The following is a 12923-nucleotide window of genomic DNA, read 5'->3' as shown; positions in this document are numbered from 1 at the left end:
CCAGATATTGGCAATTTGGCTGGCTGTGATGGCTCCGCTGGTGGCGTGCCGGCCAGTCGTTAGCCCATCACCGCAAATCAGCTTTCAGCGTGAGTACGGTAGCCAATAAAAGTAATGGCCTCTTCCGCCGCCGGCCGTGATGTAGGCTGGCCGTGGGAGAGAGGGCGGGGCCCGCCTTCCCGCTGCTCAGCGCCCTCTTGTCGCGGAGGGCCGGCACGCGGCACTCCGGAGAGCTTCCTTTGCACTGAAGTAGTGATGGCATCAGAGGATCGAGCAGGTAAAAAGGCAAGGGTCAATATAAAGACTGTGATAACACGTTTCTTCTTCCTTCCTCTTTTGCCTAAGATTTATCCCGTCTAATAAAGTATTGTGGGCTAGGAGCGTTCACTTTGATTAACATCTCTCTGCTTCTGAAAAAGACTATAAAGGTCTCAAGATTTCTGGTAATATTTTGTGGAAGCAACGATCTGGTATTCTACAGGGTGGTCCATTGATAGTGAAAGGGCCAAATATCTCACGAAATAAGAGTCAAACGAAAACACTACAAAGAACGAAACTCCTCTAGCTTGAAGGGGGAAACCAGATGGCGCTATGGTTGGTCCGCTAGATGGCGCTGCCATAGGTCAAACGGATATCAACTGCGATCTTTTAAATACGAACCCCCATTTTTTATTACATATTCGTGTAGTACGTAAGGAAATATGAGTGTTTTAGTTGGACCACTTTTGTCGCTTTGTGATAGATGGCGCTGTAGTACTCACAAAGGTACGTGGTATCACGTAACATTCCGCCAGTACTGACGATATTTGCTTCGTGATACATTACCCGTGTTAGAATGGACTGTTTACCAACTGCGGAAAAGGTCGATATCGTGTTGATGTATGGCTATTATGATCAAAATGCACTATGGGCGTGTGCTATGTATGCTGCTCGGTATCCTGGACATCATCCAAGTGTCCGGACCGTTCGCCGGATTGTTACGTTATTTAAGGAAACAGGAAGTGTTCAGCCACATGTGAAACGTCAACCACGACCTGCAACAAATGATGATGGCCAAGTAGGTGTTTTAGCTGCTGTCGCGGCTAATCCGCACATCAGTAGCAGACAAATTGCGCAAGAATCGGGAATCTCAAAAACGTCAGTGTTGAGAATGCTACATCAACATCGACTGCACCCGTACCGTATCTCTATGCACCAGGAATTGCATGGCGGCGGCTTTGAACGTCGTGTACAGTTCTGCCACTGGGCACAAGAGAAATAACGGGACGATGACAGATTTTTTGCACGCCTGCTATTTAGCGACGAAGCGTCATTCACCAACAGCCGTAATGTAAACTGGCATAATGTGCACTATTGGGCAACGGAAAATCCACGATGGCTGTGACAAGTGGAACATCAGCGACCTTGGCGGGTTAATGTATGGTGCGGCATTATGGGAGGAAGGATAATTGGCCACCATTTTATCGATGGCAATCTAAATGGTGCAATGTATTCTGATTTCGTACGTAATGTTCTACCGATGTTACTACAAGATGTTTCACTGCATGACAGAATGGCGATGTACTTCCAACATGATGGATGTCCGGCACATAGCTCGCGTTCGGTTGAAGCGGTATTGAATAGCATATTTCATGACAGGTGCTTTGGTCGTAGAAGCACCATACCGTGGCCCGCACGTTCACCGGATCTGACGTCCACGGATTTCTTTCTGTGGGGAAAGTTGAAGGATATTTTCTGTCGTGATCCACCGACAACGCCTGACAACATGCGTCAGCGCATTGTCAATGCAAGTGCGAACATTACGGAAGGCGAACTACTCGCTGTTGAGAGGAATGTCGCTACACGTATTGCCAAATGAAATGCATTGAGGTTGACGGACATCATTTTGAGCATTTATTGCATTAATGTGGTATTTACAGGTAACCACGCTGTAACAGCATGCGTTCTCAGAAATGATAAGTTCACAAAGGTACATGTATCACATTGGAACAACCGAAATGAAATGATCAAACGTACCTACGTTCTGTATTTTAATTTAAAAAACTTACCTGTTAACAACTGTTCGTCTAAAATTGTGAGCCATATGTTTGTAACTGTTAGAACGCCATCTATCACAAAGCGAAAAAAGTGGTCCAACTAAAACATTCATATTTCTTTACGTACTACACGAATATGTAATAAAAAATGGTGGTTCCTATTTTAAAAAACGCAGTTGATATCCGTTTGGCCAATGGCAGCGCCATCTAGCGGGCCAACCATCAACAGTCTGGATCGCGATGGTACTTTATTTAAATAATCGGTCCCGGCCTATACGAACTATCAACTTCAGCTGAAGGTGGCCTAAGTATAGGCGGAAACCGGGCATTTTAATAAAGTACCATCGCGATCTAGACTGTTTTTTCATTAATTTGATACTAGTAGATGTGTACTGGTAGGATGGATGAATGGGTCTTAGGGCCGCACAGCTATAGTCTAAGTAAAACAGAACAGTGAATAGTAAAATATGTTGCTCAACTTTGGTAAAGCTGATTACAGCAGTTGTAGAACGCAGGTTTAGCCAATCTCTCCTGCGTTGACGACAGTTCCAAGAACACAAACTAAATAATATTCTATGAACTAAAGTCGGAAGAAAACAAATCTTCTGTCTTGATGTACTATTCGAGGAACAGTTCCAAACTAAGAGTACTCAGTTAAATCTCTAGGCAGGCGGTATCTATCCACACGCGATAATTCTACTCGTTGTTCTGTTTCTGCTGAAGACTAACCACCGTCTATCTATTGGCCACTGTTTCTGCCTCACACGACGCATTGAAGACCTCAAAACACGACAAATGTTCTGCAGGAACCGCCTATCACTACTCGGACTGACTGACAACTTGCAACTGACAACTTCTGCTCGTGCACCGTTACTTACGCACGCGTCTCTCTCCCTGGTGGCGTTGCCTCTCCAGCGGGCGCAATTCTCTAAGGAAACGGGCGGGGGCGGGGAGGGGGGGGGGGGGGGGGGAGCGTGATGGGTTTGCTGAGTGTTGCCAACAGTTAAGGTGAGTGAGCTCCCCACCAACTTCAATTGCAAAAATTACTAGAAAACCACTAGCAAAAATACCCCTACTCTCTTAATCGCTAAAATTTCCACTAAAAATTTTTTAAATTATTATGAAAGAAGTCAATAATTATAATTATAATAATTATAATATTAGTAATTAATTAATTAATTAATAATTATAATATTAGTAATTAGTTTCCTTTATCATTAAGTAATAAAATATTCACAATCATTAAATGAACATACAATAAATAAATCAGCAAGTGAAGGTTAGGAACATACAAAAAGTTCTGTAACAGCTAATTATTTAAATGAATTCGACTTCCTCAGATGAATCATTTTTGTCTGCATCATCGTCATCAGCATCGTCGATTTCAGATTGATACGTTTCCCTGGTACTGATTTGTTTTACAACGTTTATTGGAATTTTATATTCGTTGCAGCATTTTCATTCCAACCTCAAACAACAACGTATTCTTAATATAGCAGTTAAGAGATTAAACTTCATCCTATTCCTCTGCTTGTGTTTTATTACAGTCATACTGCTGAATAGACTCTCAACATCGGCATTGAGATGAGGCAGTATTAGCAGAGTAATCGCAAAAGTAGCTAATTCCTCAAATCTGGATTCCCTCTGAGCATCTATCAAATGCAATACTTCATTCCAAATTTTTTGTTTTGTATCTTTGGTCGGCACATCCCTTTGTCCGGGCAGAGCTGCAGCTGTGAGTAGTTCCGTTGGAAAGTGTCCAGTTCTTACGGTCGGTAGTGGTGCGCTTGTTGTGCATATGCACGACTACTAGTCATGCATCCTAAAACACTACGGTCACTGCTAGTGTGGAAATCTGTTTGACCTTGCTGCACGAGGTCTATGCACTACCGCTGAGTCCGCTGTTTCAGCAAATTAACCGGCCTCACAACATTTATCGGCCTTGTTTAATTATTAGGGTGACAACAACCGCCGTTCGGTGTGGCCGTGCGGTTCTAGGCGCTTCAGTCTGGAACCGCGTGACCGCTACGGTCGCAGGTTCGAATCCTGCCTCGGGCATGGATGTGTGTGATGTCCTTAGGTTAGTTAGGTTTAAGTAGTTCTAAGTTCTAGGGGACTGATGACCATAGATGTTGAGTCCCATAGTGCTCAGAGCCATTTGAACCATTTTGGACAACAACCCACGCTCGCCCGCCGTCAACACTGCCGCAATACACAGGTCAGGTACACATCATTATCCCCTTACACCGAGGTAACAAAAGCCACGGGATAGCGATATGCACATATACAGATGGCGGTAGTATCGCATGCACTAGGTATAAAAGGGTAGTGCATTGGCGGAGCTGTCATCTCTACACAGGTGAGTCATGTAAAAGATTTTCGACGTGATGATTGCCCCACGACGGGAATTAACAGTCTTTGATTGCGGAACGGTAGTTGGGGGCAGACGCATGGGCATTCCATTCCGGAAATCGTTAGGGAATTCAATATTCCGAGATCCACAGCGTCAAGAATCTAACGAAAATACCAAATCTCAGGCATTACCTCTTACCACGGACAACCCAGTGGCCGTCAGTATTCACTTAACGACCCAGAGCAGCAGCGTTTGCATAGAGGTAGCAGTGCTAATAGACAAGCAAAACTACCTGAAATAACCACAGAAACCAATGTGGGACGCACGACGAACGTATCTGTTAGGACAGTGCGGTGAAATTTGGCGTCAACGGTCTGTGGCAGCAGACGAACGACGCGAGTACCTTTGCTAACAGCACAAAATCGCTTGGGCGCTTCACCTGGGCTCGTGACCCATATCGGTTGGACCATAAACGGCGGAAAAACCGCAGCCTGGTCAGACGAGTACCGATTTCAACTGGTAAGAGCTAGTGGTGGGGCTCGAATGTGGCGCAAACCCCACGAAGCCTTGGACCCAAGATGTCAACAAGGGACTGTATAAGTTGATGATGGGTCTATAATAACGGGCTAGGTAATCTGGTCCAACTGAACCGATAATTGACTGGAAATGATTATGTTCGGCTACTTTGAGACCATTTTCAGCCATTCATGGCCTTCATGTTTCCAAACAGCGATGTCATGTCACCAGGACCCAACTGTTCGTGACTGGTTTGAAGAAAATTCTGGACAATTCGAGCGAATGATTTTTCCACCTACATCGGCCGAACATTTATGGGACATATTGGGAAGGCCAGTTTGTGCGCAAAATCCAGCAGAAGCAACCCTTTCGCAGTTATGGACAGTATAGAAGCAGCATGTATGTATGTTTTAAACTGGGGACCTAGAAACGACGGAGAGACTTCATACCGCCGCAGCCCTAAGTGGTTCACAACCCCGCAACAGGCCACAGCAGCAGTCCACCCACACCGAACCCAGGGTTATTGTGCGGTTTGGCCCCCAGTGTGGACCCCCCCCCTCCCCCCGCCTCCGACCTCTTGGGAACGTCTCATACCAGACGAGACGAGTGTAACCCCAAATGTTAGTAAGGATGGTGGAAGCGTATGTGGAGACGATGTTGGCGCAGCAATCGCCGACACAGTGTAACTGAGGCAGAATAAGGAGAATCAGCCCGCATTCGCCGAGGTAGATGGAAAACCGCCTTAAAAACCATCCACAGGCTAGCCGGCACATCGGACCTCGACACTAATCCCCCTGGCGGATTCGTGCCAGGGACCGGCACGCCTTCCCGCTCAGGAAGCAGATCGCGCTGCTATCCGGGAGGTCATAGAGATAGCATGGTTCAGTATTTCTGCAGAGGACCACCAACGCCTTGTTGGGTCCATGCTACGTTGTGTTGCTGCACTGCACGGGTAAAAGGAGGTCCGAGACGATATTAGTCTCATGACTTTTATCACCTCAGTGTATATGTTCGGTGCGCTACAGCAGGAATGGATAGAGGAGAAATGCAAAGCTGTAGAAGCAAGCATGACAATTGGAGATAGGTGCCACCTATAAGAGAATTAGATCTTTGGCGAAAAGATAAGCGCACATATGCATATTAAGAGCTCAAACGGCAAGCCAGTACTACTAGGTGGACTGATTATATACAACACAGAGAAACCGAACTTGAAGATAATGGGGCGATAGGGAAGAGGAAGTAGATGAGATGGGAGTACAATACTGTGAAAAAAATTTCTCAGAGCACTGCAAGACCTAATTCGAAACAAGGTACCTCGAGTTGATGATATACCCTGAGAATTACTGAGATGCTTGGGAGAACATGCCTTGACAAAACAATCCCACCTGGCATACAAGAATATGAGGTACGTGAAATGCCCTCAGACTTCAAGAAAGAAGTAATAATTCCAGGGCTGGCCGCAGTGGCCGAGTGGTTCTAGGCGCTACAGTCTGGAGCCGCGCGAACGCTACTATCGCAGGTTCGACCCTGCCTCGGGCATGATGTGTGTGATGTCCTTAGGTTAGTTAGGTTTAAGTAGTTCTAAGTTCTAGGGGACTCATGATCTCAGAAGTTAAGTCCCATAGTGCTCAGAGCCATTTGAACCAATAATTCCAGTCCCAACGGATACAAGTGCTGTTATGAATGAATGTTAACAATCTGTCGGTTAAATAATTCTCGGTTGCAAAATATTGGCACGTATTATTTACAGAGAAATGGAAAGACTGATACTATCTGGCGTCAGATAAGATGAGTTTTGGTTCCAGAGAAATTTATGAATACGATTTATCTTAGAATATAGATTACGGGAAGGCAACCCAACGAATATAAGATCTGTTGGCTTGGAGAAAGCTTTAGGCAATATTGACTGAATTACACTTTATGAACTTATGAAAGTAGTAGAGATAAAATACAGAGAACGAAAGGATACCTACAACTTGTACGGAAACCAGACTGCAGTTTTTAGGGTCAAAGGACATCTAGCCTTCAAGGGTGTGAGGCAGAGTTGTGGTCAATCCCTAATGTTTATCGAATTAGAGAAGGAAGAAAAACTGACTGAAAGAAGGAATCAATTGATAAGACACATCTTGAGACATCAAAGAATCGTCAGTTTCGTAATAAGGATGATGTGTGGTGATAAATATTGTAGAAGGATATCAAGACTCGATTACAGTGAATAGGTTAAATTCGATGTAAGCTGAAATACACTACTCAAAATGTTCAAATGTGTGTGAAATCTTATGGGACTTAAGTGCTAAGGTCATTAGTCCCTAAGCTTACACACTACTTAACCTAAATTATCCTAAGGACAAACACATACACCCATGCCCTAGGGAGGACTCGAACCTCCGCCGGGACCAGCCGCACAGTCCATGACAGCAGAGCCTAAGACCGCTCGGCAAATCCCACGCGGCGAAGTACACTACTGGCCATTAAAATTGCTACACCAAGAAGAAATGTGGATGATAAACGGGTATTCATTGGACAAATATATTATACTACAACTGACATGTGATTACTTTTTCACACAATTTGGGTGCATATATCCTGAGAAATCAGCACCCAGAACAACCACCTCTGGCCATGATAACGGCCTTGATACGCCAGGGCATTGAGTCAAACAGAGCTTGGATGGCGTGTACAGGTACAGCTGCCCATGCAGCTTCAACACGATACCACAGTTCATAAATAGTGACTGGCGTATTGTGACGAGCCAGTTGCTAGGCCACCATTGACCAGACGTTTTCAATTGGTGAGAGATCTGGAGAATGTGCTGGACAGGGCAGTAGTCGAACATTTTCTGTATCCAGAAAGGCCCGTACAGGACCTGCAACATGTGGTCGTGCATTATCCTGCTGAAATGTAGGGTTTCGCAGGGATCGAATGAAGGGTAGAGCCACGAGTGGTATCACATCTGAAATGTAACGTCCACTGTTCAAAGTGCCGTCAATGCGAACAAGAGGTGACTGAGACGTGTAACCAATAGCACCCCATACCATCATGTTGGGCGATACGCCAGTGTGGCGATGACGAATATACGCTTCCAAATGTGCGTTCACAGCGATGTCGCCAAACACGGATACGACCATCATGATGCTGTAAACAGAACCTGGATTCATCCGAAAAAATGACGTTTTGCCATTCGTGCACCCAGGTTCGTCGTTGAGTACACCATCGCAGGCGCTCCTGTCTGTGATGCAGCGTCAAGGCCTCCGAGCTGATAGTCACTGCTGCTGCAAACGTCGTCGAACTGTTCGTGCAGATGGTTGTTGTCTTGCAAATGTCCCCATCTGTAGACTCAGGGATCGAGACGTGGCTGCACGATCCGTTACAGCCATGCGGATAAGATGCCTGTCATCTCGACTGCTAGTGATACGAGGCCGTTGGGATCCAGCACGGCGTTCCGTATTACCCTCCTGAACCCACCGATTCCATATTCTGCTATCAGTCATTGGATCTCGACCAATGCGAGCAGCAATGCCGCGATACGATAAACCGCAATCGCGATAGGCTGCAATCCGACCTTTATCAAAGTCGGAAACGTGATGGTACGCATTTCTCCTCCTTACACGAGGCTTCACAACAGTGTTTCATCAGGCAACGTCGGTCAACTGCTGTTTATGTGTGAGAAATCGGCTGGATACTTTCCTCATGTCAGCACGTTGTAGGTGTCGCCACCGGCGCCAACCTTGTGTGAATGCTCTGAAAAGCTAATCATTTGCATATCACAGCATCTTCTTCCTGTCTGTTAAATTTCGCGTCTGTAGTACATCATCTTCGTGGTGTAGCAATTTTAATGACCAATAGTGTAGTTATGCAGAGATGAAGAAGGTTGAGCCGGATACACTAGCTTGGAGAATTATATTACGCCACTACCTTTCCAAGCCGGCGTCTGTAACTTGTGGCTACACGAGCCAGAAGAATGACATAACAAAAGTATGTGTGCGGTCACTGAAACGGTCTGATTACCATACATCTTGCAGTCCTCCCACCACTAAGGATGTAAAATTATCGACAAAGCATCAAAGCATGGTATGAAGACCAGACCGCCACATTGGTGACTTGGTTCGCACCATACCTAGGCGCAGTGCTACGCCACTTCTGAGGCTTGTGTTCTCAAACGTGATGTCATGTCACATCAGCGCCTGGTCAAGTGTTCATATATACGCGCGCTCCAGCCATGATTATCTTGAGAAATACTACACACCAGTCGTCGACCTAATGAGGGTAATCCAGCCTCAACTGCTACTAGATACTGCCTCCGTTAGCTTCGAGTCTATGAGCCGTGCCTAATCCTGATGCTCCTAGGAACTTTGCTAGTGCCTTCAACCTGGGGGACTACTGCTCTTTGACTTTAGGTAACTTTAGGACGCCACTAATAGGTCCTTGGTCTGACGATGTCTGAAGGCGCCTCCTTCCTGACCTTCTGCCACCCTCTGCTTGCGTTCGACGCTTCAGCCATCAGGACACTGGTGAAAGCGACTCCTACTGCTGGCGTCCATTCACAGCCAGCACATCGCCGGTGTTGTGCTGACGTGGGCTGTGGGCTCGGCTGTCTGTAGACATTGCGCCTCATCGAGATGATACTCGAACTTTCGATTGCTATATGAATTCTATTAATAAACTCGTTATTCTCAATGCCTATATGATTTTTGGTGAACGAGGAGTTGGCTCATCGTACCTGCTGCTCTGTCTTCCAGCCTGCACCAGAATCATGCCCTATAATGAGATTAATAACATTAGGCCCCCACCGTTGCCCCGCTTCAGTTGCATCAAACCAATCCTCGGACTGAAGACCACAACAACTACAGTAAATAAATATTACAGTGTGGCACTAGGACTGTTGCAACTCTTTCGGTGTGGCGTCACTTAGGCAACTTCCATGTCAGTTGCCTTACTTATTTTATCATGCAGCTTCTCGTTAGAACTCTTGGTGCTCAGTGGAACCCATTCCAGAGCTTCCACCACATGGAGGTCTGAGGTGACCACAGGGAATCTGAACCACGACGATGGCGTTTATGGTCAACGCTAACAACAAGACCACGAAGACATCTTCTTTTGCGGTTTTCTACTGTAAAAAACTTAATGGCAAAGTACCTGTGATACTAAGCTGCAAGATGGTTCGTAGACATGATGAAGCTGATAACTAGGTTGATTCATAAACAAAGGAATGCAAAAGACGCGATGAATACATTTAAAATCAAACGTCCATCGAGGGTTAAGTGTCGGGGCCATTGTTATTTTACATACTGACATATCTTTCATACTCTGACACCATAACTGATCCGTATATCGACATTATTTGATAATATCTGAATATCAGATCAGGAAATCTGAACTTCAGTAACGAAGCTCTCCAAGCCGTTTAACACTGCAGTAACAGAATAGGGACTCAAGTTAAGTACTATTGAACTGCAGTCATCGCAGGATAGTCACGTCAGTTCAGATCCGAGCGGATTGCTTCCACACCTTATTCTAAGTAATCTCCTTCATTTCTTCAGTCAGAGACTTTTCTGTCACGCTGGTCGAGCACTTAAACTGGAGTGAAAATGCTTTGTCTGTGAGTCACAAGATATATGTGTCGGTGCATTATTTCAAGAAAAAAATACAACATTCTTTTTCTTCGAGATACACAGAGAAAAATATAGTTCAAAACATTCTTCATCCACCTTCGGTTTTTGTGATGTCTTACAACGACCACTTACACCATCACAATTATTGACTCACTTTTTCCATCCCCCCCCCCCCCCCCCCCTGCCACCCAACTCTCTCTCCAGATCTTTCTCATTTACCGAAGTCCCAGCGTGGCGCAGGTTACCTTTCTTTTTCTTAGAACTTGTCCATAATATCTCACTCTTGTGTTACGCGAAACGACGGAAGTTCACATGATGTCCGGCAGAATTCTGTCAGCGAGAGTTAACCATTGCAACGGACAACTTATCCATACTACGGAGAAATTCAGTCCGCGATGGCAACATTAGCCGGCTGACCACTCGTATCGCGAGGACTGCCCCCGAGGTGTAGGAGTGACCGGAATAACTGAAGCCTTCGATACCACTTCATCAACTCACAATTAAACTGCAACCTTCAACGAAATCTAGGCTGCGGTTCACACTAGGGAATAGTAGTTAATTGCAACTAAGATTTCGTATTCACATCAGTTGGCTTCGTCAACTCCCAACAGCTTTGAACCTAACCTCTACCTAGAGCTACGTTACAATTCTGTCTGTAACAACAATTCATATCTCAAAAAAATTGTGCTCAAAAATTATCTTTGCTGTCTGCTCAAAAAAATCGTGCTCAAAAAATATCTTTGCTTTCTGATCTCTTTCATTCCGCGCATGTATGACTTCATACACCACAACATTGTTACATCACGGGATAAAGTCGACATCCAGTATCGGTAGGTTCAGCTGACCAGAGAGAGCCCAGCATAAATGGAAACACCAGATGATATCGGCAGTTCGCTACTGGATCAGAAGCTCCCAAAACTTTGACTGCTCAATACAGCATGCCAGACAAGGGCAAGCTGAGTTTCGCACGAGTGATGTGTTCTAAATCCGTGTTGATTTATAGACAGAAGCTTTCCTGTTTCAAGGAAATTTACTGTATTCGAATTTAGAACATTCTCAGTAATCAGAGAAAGGGAAAGGTCCCGAGTTGAGTCTCGGTCCGGCACACAGTTTTAATCTGCCAGGGAGTTTCATATCAGCGCACACTCCGCTGCAGAGTGACAATCTCATTCTGGAAACATCCCTCGGCTGTGGCTAAGTCATGTCTCCGCAATATCCTTTCTTCCAGGGGTGCTAGTTCTGCAAGGTTCGCAGTAGAGCTTCCGTGAAGTTTGGAAGGTAGGAGACGAGGTACTGGCGGAATTGAAGCTGTGAGGACGGGTCGGGAGTCGTGCTTGGGTAGCTCAGTTGGTAGAGCACTTGCTCGCGAAAGGCAAAGGTCCCGACTTCGAGTCTCGCTCCGGCACACAGTTTTAATCTGCCAGGAAGTTTCATTCTCAGTAATTCTGAAGCAAATCGATGTTAAGGATATCGGCCCGTAAATCTGCAGTCCGTTATTTCACTCTTCTTGTGGAGGTCATCTGCGCTTTTTTCTAGTTTCTTGGGATTTGCGTAGGGCGAGAGATTCGCGATAAATGCCAGGTAAGTGCGAGGCCACTGCCGAAGAGTACTTTCTGTAAAAGCGAATTGGAATTCCATTCAGGGTTGACGACTTATTTGTTTTCAAGTATTTAAGCTGCTTCTCAAAGCCACGGATGCTTCCTACTATGACCTCCACACACCTATCTGTGCGACGGTCAAACGACTGTGCGTTTGTACGATCCTCCTGCGTGAATGATTTTTAAACGTAGAATTTAAAATTTGAGGTTTTCTTTTGCTGTCTTCGATTGCACATCAGTCTGATACATGAATGTACGAACAGAGGCCTTCCACCCGCTTAGCGATATTAGTTAATAACAGAATATTCTCTGATTCTCGACTAACGTATTACGGCGAAAGTTTTTGTGCGCTTCGTGCACTGACCTTTTAAAGCCACACGGAGTTCTATTAGCTTTTGCCTGTCGACGTTTCTGTATTCTTTCTAGAAAGGAGAGTGTAACCTCTGTTTTCTCTGCATTTTCCGAATTTTGTTATTATACCACATACTTCTCCAGAGCGGATTTATAGTCAGTTTAAAACTTCATCCATAATTCCTTTACGTGCATCACGTTGGAACTAAATGATGTCTATTCAGTGTCTAAGCAGAATGCTAACAACTGTAAATCTGCTCTTTCCGTAATAAAAACTCTCCTAGCCTTCATGATGGATTTATCAACTTAAGTAACCATCGTCGCTGTAGTAACATCATATTTCTGATGTTGCCACAACGACGATGGTTACTTAAAAGTTGATAAATCCATCATGAAGGTTATGAGAGCTTAAACGAAACCCATCAAAGACATAAGTGTGTGTTCTTTCCATATGAGA

The sequence above is a fragment of the Schistocerca serialis genome, chromosome 4 (assembly GCF_023864345.2).
Source record: "Schistocerca serialis cubense isolate TAMUIC-IGC-003099 chromosome 4, iqSchSeri2.2, whole genome shotgun sequence".
Taxonomy (NCBI): domain Eukaryota; kingdom Metazoa; phylum Arthropoda; class Insecta; order Orthoptera; family Acrididae; genus Schistocerca; species Schistocerca serialis.
The sequence above is the reverse complement of the archived record's forward strand: the minus strand, read 5'-3'. Positions refer to the sequence as shown.